We start from the raw sequence: 12,548 nt of genomic DNA on the forward strand, positions 1-12,548 counted from the left end.
CACACACATTTGTGATAACAAGGCAGTGCAATGTGGAGTGGCAGTACGCTTCCTATTCTCAAACTTTACCTGTCAGCCAGGCCTTTCTCAGGAAAAATCCTCCATTGTGCAGGATATGATGCATTTAGTTTGCTGCCGGAGAAGCTTTCAAAGTCTGAGAAAGTAAAGACAAAAGATGTTAAATATAGCCTGGTTCCCCAGCTCTGAATCTCTTCCCACATCTTTGATTTCTTCAGCTATTTAAAGAGATCTGGTTGGCTGTGCCCATTGCAAACCAGTCCAAGCTTAGTAAGTGGAATTAAGAATGGAGACACCATCTTCATCTAGCTACATAGCTACATTCATTAAAATAAAAAAGCAACAGAAAAATGGCAATGGTTGTACCCTTAATCACGTAAAGTTAACTGCTTCCAGCAACCTCTACCACAGCTCAGTCATTGGCATGGATGTATAAGAGGCTGCCGCTCAGCCTTGTTTCCACTCAGGGTATTGCAGCGAAAAATCCAACTGCGGCCCGAAAAGCCTTTTCCCCATAGATCACCGTTGTAAAAGAGACACCTCCAACTGCAAACAAGGTCAATTATGACTCGTTCTATTATGAACTTTTGATCCATGGAGGTTTATATTTGTAAAACTTTCCTCAAGCCGAGAAAAGCAATTTAAAAATCTGTGATGTCATCACAATGTAAAGTCTACAGGCCACGCGGGATCTCGGGGGTGGGGGCGGGGCCAGCGGGAGAAACACTACGGTCCCGGAAGTGAACCGGAAGTAAACCCGGAAGGTAGACAACTTTTTTGGTGTATGCACCACGTCATGGCTCGAAGGTAGGATGCAAAATGCGGAAGTCTTGCGAGATGGTTAAGGTTAGGCATTGACCTTGAATGGTTTAGGTTAGGCATTGACCTTGAATGGTTTAGGTTAGGATAAGTCATCGGACAGCGAGTCTCGCCGGAGCTCTTTGCAAGTTTTTGTAAGTTTGCACAATTTGTGGCTTACCATCTAGACACAACCTCTACACCAGGCAATTCGCCAGGCGCCTATTCAGTCCAATGATAAATTGTCATTGGACTGAATAGGCGCCATCTTGGGGTCCGGTATCCAGTTCTTATAACACATCCATGGTCGTTGGACAATGACCTCTTCTTAGCAAGAAATTGGCTAACATGGGCACAAAGTGAGGGTGAAAGAATGAAGTGATACAAAAACGGCAATTCAGTCTGATAATGAGGCTACATTTAATAGGCAGGGAGGGTGAGTTGCATTATGGGAATCGTAGGATTCATCATTTTGGAACTTGAGCCATACAGGGGACTAAATGTCTGGATGTCATGACCTTTTTTTTTAATCATCTTTCAAGTCCCCCAACCTCATATAACACTAAATCACTGGAGCAACCCTTTAATAATATGAATCAGACGTATTTGAAGGAGTTTGACGAGTGAAACCAGATACAGACTATAGCTCTTTTTAAAAAGCTGAATCAATTGTATTAGTGTCAAATTTTGATTTTAGGTCAACTTTTAAGTCACCAGATCCGTGACTCTAAGCCGACTCAAGACCAAGTCTTGTGACTCAGGTCCCCATTTACCTGTAACATTCATAATATATGTGAAACTGTGTGAGTGCACACACTATATCCTGTATAGCGTGCAGTATGTGCATGTTTGTGCATGTGCTTATGTGTGTCTACATTTGCACGTGTATCTGATGTCCATTTCCTGTATCTGTGTGTTGTTGTGTGTGTTCTGGGAGTGGAATAGCGCTGAGAGACAGAGAGTCTTTTGGGAAGAATAGCGGCTTATTATTGGGAATCCCTTGTTTCCCCTCTCTCGGAACTGGCTGTCCTAGTTGTAACACGATCACTCTGACAACCGTGGCCATCACCGTGGTTACAGAGCTACAGGTAAACAAGGGGGAGGAGGAAAAGCAGGTAGAGGGAGAGGATGACAGGGAGGAATGGAGGAGAGGGATTGGAGCTACAAGTAAACATGAGAGACAAGACCTGAGCAGGAAAAGATGTTATGCACCAGAGGGAGAAAGGAAAGGAAGGAAGGAAGGAAGGAAGGCATGGTGTGAAAAAGAGGGAAGGATGAGAAGAAGAGGGGAAAATGAGGACAGGAGTGGGAAGGGAGAGATGGCGTAGAGTCAGGTAAACAGGATATAACCACGCTGGCATGGCATCGGGATCACACTGTTCCAGAGCTGTTCCATGACCGACTGCTTTATCTAACAAGAGGAAGCGAGGCTGATGTTGACATGCAAAAATGCTGAGTCACACCTTGAGCTTTGATGCTCAGGTGAACACAGTCACCTTGAACAGAGCCGGAGGGACAAACCATTGTGGCAACATGTTGATGGCAACAGAGATCAGCACAGTCTGACCGTCATCATGAAAAAACATGTTTTTCACTTATGTATTACTCAATATCAAAAGCAATATTAAAATGTTGTTAATGATGTATTTTTCCAGAGATACTGACACTCAATTCATGTTTCTACTCTATCTAAGGTGTGACTCCATAGTATGTGTAAATAAAACTGAATTTTAATATACTGATTAAAATACTAATAACGTCTACTGAGTTTGGTTGATTTGAGATTTACATTTGACAAGGCATGCATTGATTTTGAAGCAAATATTTTCCTGTCAAAAGATGAAAGAACTCTAGACAGGTTTACGGGATTTGATTGAACATTTATGTTTCCCAGCTATCATTAGCATTAGCATTAGCATTACAGAGTGTTCTACCAGTGGTATCAGTTAGAGAGAGAGAGACAGAGAGCTCCCTGCAGCATAGACCAGTAGTAGTGGAGCGGTGACACAACCATCTGGAAACAAGGGCCTTGGCTAACTGGGTCATAACACACACACACACACACACACACACACACACACACACACACACACACACACGCACACACACGCACACACACACACACACACACACACACACACACACACACACACACACACACACATACACTACAATGTGTCTTCTCTTCCTATAACCCCACAGAAGGAGTGATACTCATTTACACACTTCTTTCTCCTCTGTTTTGTTCTCCTCTTTTCACATTTTATCTAAAATATTACATTTGAAGAGTTCACTTGCGGCTTTAAGCCCATAGATCAAGGCTCATCCAAACTAAATGGAATTTAATGCCTTCTGAACATGACATCTTGAGTTTACTAGTCAGGGCAACACACTGTGGCATAATGATATAATATGGTGCATCTTGCATATGTGCCTGATCCAGCCCAGTTGCACTAAATGCCGTATGAATGATACGGTAATTTGTCATAAGTCAATAAGTCATTGTGCATGCAATAAGAGCGCTGGTCTTGCTTTTAACATTGTCTGTATTGACTGCAATGTAAACGCATCAATGTAAAAAGGTGCTCCGCTCAGAGTGACGTAGAATAATAAGTTAGCTCACGTCCGACGGGCGGGAGGGGAGGGTCCAACAAACACAGGACTGTCAACAGGAGGCCTGTGTTTGTGTCCCAAAGTGTTGTTGAGTTATTGAGAAGTTACATTAGTGACGGTTGCAAAGTGTTTTTTAGTGACGTTTGTGACGTGTTTTCCGTACTTCTGTTCTGTTATTTCCGTACTTATTTAAGTTAGTTTACGTACTTAAGCCCAACCATGATGTTTTTCCTAAACCTAAGTGAGTGGTTTTATTGCCTAAACCTAACTGCAATTACCATACTTTTGTTGTGTGGCATAAAAATGACTCCTGAAAAGGCTAAAATGTGTTCTCATGACACATGGATTGCCTAGTAATGACGTTCTATTTATACATCTTCCCATGAGATCGGGTTGGGCAGATTCTGTTGTTTGGGGTTTCAGTGCAGCCAGGAAGACTTTTTACAGCACCAAGAACGTCCTGGGTTCAAATCCCAGTAGGACCCAGTTGGTCTGTCTGCATGGTTTTCCACCATGTATTCTGGTTGAGGTATTTGGTACGGAGATAGTAAGTAACAAACTTGCATCCGATAGCGTCAGTATGCTTCCAACTAAATGTGTCTGAAACGCTCTCTGTCCACACCTTTCTGAAGCTGGAATTCAGACAATTTTAATTGCTTTTCAAAACTGACTTTTGGCTTTAGATGTTTTTTGGACGAACCTTCATAAACCTACATTTTTTTTGAAGCATACTGAACCCTTTAGGTATCTGAGGCTAGCGCCCTTAAACAAGGCGGTTGCTAGAGTCGGTTGGGGGGATTATACGAGGTGGAGGATCAATCTCCATTACAGTTGGAAAAATCACCTGTTAACATAATAGTCCGACTAGAATGGATGTGATTATGTGCACAGAAAAGTGGAGTTCCTCTCTAGAAACTGTGTGCTGTCAGTCATCATGACTGAATGTCTTTAAATTAATCTGTACTTGGTTATTACAAGCGTCATCAAAAGCTCTCAGTTTCATTTCTCAGCACGTTCTCTCCTTAGAAAGCCAAACATCCCATAATTCTCTCCTCTCAGCTCCCACTGGTTCCCAGGGTCCTCCCAAGCCGTATATTCTCAGGCTGGACGAGTGGTGAAAGTGCAGCGCCGATGGTGTGCACCTACTGTATGTGGTTGAGTGGGAAGCCTGGAGGAGGGCCAGTGTTTTCCCCACACACTGCTACTTTTCTCTCCTCTCTGTGCAGCTCCCATACATTCCTGGTAGCATGAGGGGAGCTACGCTCAGCCAGAAGTGGTTGTTACATACCTGCGGCGAACGCGCGCCCTTTAATCATCGTCATCGAGGAGACGCGCCAGCTTTAGTGAGTCCTGAATGGGAGGCTGAATGCCCTGCCATTCTCACAGTTTGTAATCGAAGGCCGGCTTGTGTAAACTGTGTCTGTCTGCCACCACATAGTGATATTTACACAGTCGTAATAAAAGGAAAGTATATTTGTTTTTACTGCTCTGATATAACCTTTTTATGTGCTCTTCCTCCTGTTGTTTTCCTTTACAGAGACAGTCTGGGCCCTGAAGTGGCTCATAGAAGAAGAAGTCTTGAAATTATTTTGGAAGGAATTTGAAATCCAAAATTACTAACTTGTCTTTGCAACGCTTCAAAAGTTTGTGTTGAGTTTGGGCAGGAAAGAAAACATCAGCTGGAGGGTTAGAGAGACATTTAGTTTGATTGCTGTATACAAGTTGTGAGTCATAACACAAATACTTGTTGAAATGTGGGTCTCTACACACTGCTGTTCTCTCTCACTCAGGTCCAGCCCTCTTCCTCATTCTGTCTGTCTCTGTCTCTGTCTCTTACCACTCCTGATACCTCTGTATCAAAGTCCTTTCAGTCTATTTGTAATTTATATTTTTGATATTAATGCTGCACTAATAAACATTTGATATGAATAATGGATCAAACAACTATATGTCATTTGCCAGGGATCACTAGCCATTTTTCCAGTCACATATTTTTATGCGACTTTTGAAATATGGCATTAGAAAAGCTGTATGGAAACGCTTTTACACTCACTTGAGGTGACTTTTGTCTTCGGTCGCTAAAGGGATCATGGAAACATGAATAATATAAATGGATCATGGAAACAAATTTGCCGAATAAGTTCTGACGTAGCGAACTTTTAACGCGTATGACTGATCATCTGTTTCCGCTGTCGGCGTCTTCTCGGACATTCCCATAACGTGCGAATGCTTGTCTTCGTCTCCAGACAGCATGAAACATGGCCAATACTACCTGACATGAGAAAACAATATAAACTTTCCCAATTGAAACAAATTCCTGAAGACCTGCCTCCGTTTTTCTCTCATAGATGGTTAGATGACCAAGGCCACTTGTTTTGTTTCCAGTTCACAACCTCTGCTTCTTCTTCTACTCTGTTTACTGGCGGATTACAGCCATGCGTAGCCTATAGCGTTGACTTCTGACCATACGCTGTTGCCGAGTTTATTCACTCCAAACCAGTTGATACAAATGTGCATAATTCACATTTCTTTTTTATCAAAAGTTTGCTTAAAATTTGCTTGACAATTGAATGGAAACACGGCTACTGATAGTGACCAACAGACAGAATTAGCACCCAATTCGGCAGTTCCCCTCGGCTCTACGGAGCATTTTAGCGTCAACCTCATCTCCAGATGTAGGCAGCTGTTTTCACCAAAAAAGCGCTGATAAACTCAATGTGCGCCACCTGCCCCGCACCAAACAACTAACAGAGTACATAGAGAACATAGTAGTGTAACATTTAGCAAATAAAGAGCCAGATATTTCCCTCAGGGGTTGGTGGGAAACGTTGGATGGCCAGGAACACAACTCAACAAATGATTCTCATTTTGCTTTGTGTCTGTGCAGTGTATAAGTCAAGCCCCCAGGAAGTGCCGGGATTTTAAGCAAATCTGACATAGTAGCCAAACAGTGGAATTACAACTTCTGTGTCCATCACGTGATGCCATTGGGCCCAAAAAATCTTTTCCCCATAGACTTACATTGGCAAAGAGATGTCCCTAAATCAGCGGATATTTTTTTTGAGGTAAATCAACTTCCCAGTATGAACACTTGAATAAATTGAATTATTTTCATGCTGCCGTTCATGTGAATGAGCCCAAGACCGAGGGCTGGGAGGTTGGGTTAAAGGTAACGCTACTGCGCTTGCTGTATTGATGCAAAAGCAGCGTGGCAGATCCACCTCCAACGCTGTATCCACTTGTCTTTATACATCCATGGTGTAAATGGGCAACTGTTCCGCTGTTCCGAGAGGCCAAAACATCAATTGTTGCTTTAACAAGGATGTCCTGTTACATATTAAAATGAAGAGGTTCTGGTCCTGTTAGCACAGTTGGCTAAGGATGAAAATATGATGCAACACAGTCAAACAGAAGCTCAAATCAAGGTTGTCAAACTGCTGGCAAATATTTGAATATGCAGCAATCTAAGCCAGTTATGATGCTTTTTACTTGAATAAAATAAGATTTACAACAATTTATTAAAGATAAAGGGCCTTCTTGTTATAGCTACAGAAAAATGTATACTATTGCAATATAATACAAGTGGTTCATATCCAAACTAGTTCGATATGTGTCCAAAGATACTAAATTTACCTCATTAGATTATGTATTTTCCTGGCTGATGAACACTCACTGGCTACTCGTGACAGTCAGGCACATGAGAACATATGAACTGTGCTGCATGAGATGTTTGGAAAAAGTGGATTTTGATGCTGTTTTGAAGCTGTCATAAGAAGGTCTCATTACAAGAATATTGATTAAAGCAGCTTTAAACGAGACTTAGAAATGTTACATTCCAGTTTTCTACTTCTCTGAATCCCTCCTGAACTTTGAAAGCCTCCTGGTCCTCAGTGCCCTGATCTACAAAAGCATCTAAGAGCTGCTGACACCAGAAACCCACAAAGGAGCAAAAAGACACCTCCAAATGCAGTCACTCATCCGTTTTTTACACTTCTACAGACATGGTATACAAGCTCTGTGCTCTCTCCGCCAATCAATTTTTGATATCCGCAGGGGCCGTGTTTGCCTTGACTTCGAGGGAACGCTTGAGAGCCGAGGTCGTGTAACAAAACCTGACTGACAGGGAGTCCTGCGGCACTCTCAACCATGAGAACATTCCGCCGTTCACTCTCTTCACCTGTTTATTATAAGGGCACGGGGGTCGGAGCCTATCCCACCATGCATTGTGCCAAAAGGAAACACTCCGGTCTGGTTGCCATCCATCACTGGGAGAGGTTGGAAACTCTTCACAGGACGGACAGAGCCGAGGAAGTGGAAACATCTTGCTGTGTGTCCACAGTGCTAACCACTGAGTCACCGTGCCGTCTTACTAGGACAACATATCAGTGTCGCCGTGTGAAAACGGACCAGTTTGAATGATTTTCATTTTTACACTTCAGTTTGAGTATTTTCTTTTAGTTTATCAAACTTGCACATTGTTGAACTTGTTAAACCCTCTCAGACCTCTTTAAATGAAAATATAAATGAATGAGTGGATGGTCTAGTGCTGAGGTTGGCCAGGACATTCACAAGTATTTGGTCGTAAACATTTTGGACAAATTGAAATGCTGTACCAAATTATATGGCGATCCATCACAGCCTGGTCTTCTAATAGTGACGTTCCCATACAACGAAACTGCATTGTGAATTAGGTTGTGAGGGAAACATATTTTCTTCTGGATTATGTTTATTTTTGACGTATCACAAATACATTTCTAATCAAAGTCCACGGAAGTCCGCACAGGGAAAAGGTCAGGATGGAGGGCTCAAACAAACACAGGACCTTCACCCAGGAGACCGCTGTTTATGTCCCATGTGAAACCAAAAGTCAATGTTGATGTACGCAAATTAAAAACCATAACAAACCTATTTAAAGCCAAACCATTTCGATTTTACTAAACCTAACTAAGTAGTTTTGTTGTGTTTTTTTTCAGTTTACAACGTTAATCACGTGTTTAAAACGGCAGAAAATATGTTTGGAAACGTAATAGAGAATGCAGTCCATACAACTGTATGGGAATGTCATTTTGTAGGAGACAGGGTTGTCCATCCAATAGTTGAGATATTTCACTCACAACCAAAAATGTCCACATCATGGTGCCCTATATGGGAAAAGTCAGGGAGTCATCTCCAAAGTCATTAGAATACATTATCTGGGAACCATGAATTGCACGGCAATCCATTCAATAGTTGTTGAGATATTAAAGTGTAATATCAACTGACATGACAGGAGCCTCAAGGTGAGTTTATTACCGGATTTTGAGTCCCTGACTTGAAGAGGAGCCCTGTGTCAAAATCAGCCTGGTCTCGACAAATGACGTATGAATGACACAACAATTTGAAAGTCATCTTTGCGTGCAATACCAATGACGTTCTTGCTTTAGGCGTGTCATTTCACGCCATGTGGTCTGTACTGGCTGCAATGTAAATGCATCAGCGTGAATATGCTACGCTCAGAGCTAGTGGCGTAGAATAAGAAGTGAGAGAGAGTGCTGATGGTGGGTGGGAGGGGAGGTGGATGGGTCCAACACACACAGGACTTTCTACCAGGAGTGTGTTGAGTTATTTTGAAGTTACCTTAGTGATGTTTGTGTCATGTTTTTCGTACTTATATTATGTTGTTTACGTGCATTTTTTACTAGTTTATGTACTAATTTTAAACCCAAGGAGAGGAAAACACGCACATTCTCAAAATAGTTTGTGGTGCTGGGAGTAGATCCCCTCCAATATGTACTTTTTCAAAAAAAATACTTTCTCCTGCACACACTTTTTTCTGCTTTATTAGTCAACGTTTCGGTCAACAAGGACCTTCATCAGGACAATATTTAAGCTCACTTATTTTAAGCCCAACCATGATGTGTTTCCTAAACCTAAGTGGTTTTGTTACCTAAACCTAACTAAGACCGCAACCATATATCTGTTGCCTAAACATAACCGCGACCGTTTCACGGTAACGATGTGTCATTAAATGACACAAGAAAAAGCGTTTCACAATGTTAAGCCTGTGGCCTGAAATAACACACGGAAAGCCAGAAACGTGTTATCATGACACACGGAATGTCCTTAAAATGTAGTGCTATTTATACGTCTTCCCATGAGATCAGGTCCAAATCTAGTTGTAAGATCTTCACCACACAACAAATCCAGGGCCAGGTAGTACTTTACATCAAACAAAGAGAGTAGAATGGCTGCATATTACTATCTTCCAAAGGGAAAACTAGAGAAATACTGTTCAACCATACTGCGGTGTATTGCTTTCATCGTGAGAAAAACACATCTCACAAACATTAGAACGAGAAAACCTTCCTCATCAGAACATGACACTTTCAGATCATATCATCTTTTTAGTTATTTCCTTTCTCAACAAGCAACTAAGGATGAAGAACAAGCCGCTGCTGTCCAAAGTGTCATAATGCAGGAGAAACAGAGAAGAGCCACTGGGCAAAGAGCACCAGGTCAATGATTCCTTTGATCACATTACAAGCTTTTAAAAAGAGTGGAACGATTAAGATCCCTATCTCTCTTTCTCTTCCTCTCTGCACACGCACTCTCCTTCATCCCCTTTAATCCTTCCTTTCTTCTCATCTTCCTCTCACTTTTTGTTTCCCGTCTCATCTCCGCCTTCCAGACCACTTTTCTGTCTCTGACACACACACACACACACACACACGCACACACACACACACTCATAATGAGACATGATGGACAAATTGTTCTGACTTGGGACTATTACGCTGTTAGCAGTCACCTCGGTTCACCTGCTGAGATGTGCGCTTGTTGATGTTGTTGTTTGGGAGCTTGGCAACACCAGCGCCGATTGAGGCTTTGTAACCCTGCTTCTATTTAATCTTAGGGATCTGTTTGTCTGCTTGTGTGTGTGTGCCATGTCCTGGTATAACTGTGTGTGGGTGTGTGTGATGTCTCTGTTTCTTTCTGCGTCTCCTAAAACACACTCTACCCCTATGTTTACAGCGTGTCCTGTCGACCCAGAACAATGAGTTCCTTCACGGTGCTCGGTGACAGCAGCAGGTTCCCAGCAGACGGCCAGCCAGGTACTCGTCTCTGGCTGTGGCACAGTGTTTAATGAACGCTGAGCCAGACCAGCGGAAAGTCCCTGCGGAGGCTCTGCTCTGGGTAACAGAGAGCAGGAGGCCTCCAGAGTGGCCAGTCAGGCATCCTGCAGCCCTGAAGGCTAACAACAAAGACATGTACACAACACAACTACACAAACATGGTTCAATAAGGACACAGGCAAGGTTTATTTCCATTTTACTACTGCATGCTTACTACACATTTTGAACGTTTCACCACACCCCAAAAAAAACAGGCAACATTTACATTAATGGCATTTTTATATTAGGTTTTCCTACTTGAAAATGTCCATATTTAAAACCCTGTTAAATAACAGCTGGCACTAGTTGTCTTGGTAACCACGTTTTTTAAGTTCACAGAAGTCAGAAACAGCGACTGTCGATGCCAGAGACGCTAAGATCTGTCACTGTAAATACAGCTCAAAGAAATGAAGCTTATGCGTAAATTCAGTCAGGAAGACTAGGGGTGCAATCTCATTCATTCTCATTCGTTCTGGGTCACTCTCTCATGGGCTATTACTATGTCAGCTGATTATGGGCGTCTCTCTTTTCAGTGACCATCAGAGCTTGCCATATCTCCCTGAACCAATCACATTGTTGCTGTCAAAAGTTTAAAAACCATTCTCCTCTATGCTGTTTCAGTGTCAGTATCAGCACAAACCGATGCGACCCTCCACCACCCCATCACCTCCAGATTCATCACATCAGAGCAATCCTGCTCCATTTCATTCATCGGATCTGCATCAATCTTCACTACCACCATCACCAGTGTCTAAACCCGGGGGAATAATCCTAAATCCTACTACGGCATCACTTCCCCCTTATCATGTCACATTGGGTCTAAATCACCAAAGACTGTTACTATTCATAATTCTTGCACTTTGTAATAAATCATCATTCAATTCATACGAGTCTCTCCTGATTGAAATGCTCATATATCTCAGACTTCAACACAGACAGACACTTACACCCCGTGTTTGAATTACACCGTGGCTTTTGGGGGAGCCTGATTTTTTGGGGGGTGGGAGGGTACTGTACACATGCACGTGCATACATGAATGCACCTGCCTATATACTATCAAGATATTTCAATTCATACAGATAATAGAAATGATTCACCGCTGCAAATGTTTGTTATCGCTCTCCGCTGACACAATAAACTAGCCAACGCACAGTGGACAGGCGATGGTTAGCGTTACTTTGTTAAACAGACCAGACCTAGGTTGCATCCCATGATAATTATGAACATGCACACAGCCTCAAATGTTGACGGTGCATGGATGGCCACAGCAGGAATAGACAGCATTGTGTTTATTTAACAATAATTACAGTATATGTCCCACACTAAACTAACAACAACTATTGCCTCCACATGGCTCTCAACATGGCGATGGCTGAGCCAGCGGCTCACAGCTAACGGTGCTAACAGTGCAAACAATACAATGCTGACAGAGCTACAGTAACAGTGTTGGGGAACTGGAGGATAGTGTTACGCTTTCATGACAACGCCGTTGGTAGGAACAGCGTTGACAGCTGTAACCGCCGTATGAGAGTAGTGCTGAGCGGCCGGCCCGGCTATGTCAACAGAGCACCGAGAAACTCTGTTTACAACACACACAGAGGGAGAGTGACTTAATTCTCTGCTCAGGTAGACATTACTTCTCCATATCTTTACATAGCAAATAGTTGTTTGCTGCTATATTAATACTCTGGATATGGTATAGAGCACCTTTAAGGTCCAATAGACTGATGAGGTGAGTGCTTGTGAAAGCGGTGGTGTACTGATTTCCTGTGCTTGGTCTGCTTGTAGCTGATGTAGAGGAGCACACAGACTGGAATATATTTCAAGAGCTAAAATAACTGCAAGTTTTTCACAAAGAAGATGAATCACAGGATACATATTTGTTACCTTCATTGTATTTTTGTGTGAGAGCATGCACAGACTCGAGCACGGAGACATCCACTGACTACAACATGCACAGAAACATA

General features: G+C 42.5%; 1 long non-coding RNA gene across 1 annotated transcript; it reads left to right on the forward strand.

The window, feature by feature from the left end:
- The first annotated feature begins 5,269 nt into the window (after positions 1-5,269).
- Positions 5,270-11,432, forward strand: LOC119482800. The gene is made up of 3 exons (XR_005205547.1): positions 5,270-5,282; positions 6,796-6,799; positions 11,202-11,432. It is a non-coding gene; the product is annotated as an uncharacterized LOC119482800 (long non-coding RNA).
- The last annotated feature ends 1,116 nt before the right edge of the window (positions 11,433-12,548 follow it).

The sequence above is a fragment of the Sebastes umbrosus genome, chromosome 23 (assembly GCF_015220745.1).
Source record: "Sebastes umbrosus isolate fSebUmb1 chromosome 23, fSebUmb1.pri, whole genome shotgun sequence".
Lineage (NCBI taxonomy): Eukaryota > Metazoa > Chordata > Actinopteri > Perciformes > Sebastidae > Sebastes > Sebastes umbrosus.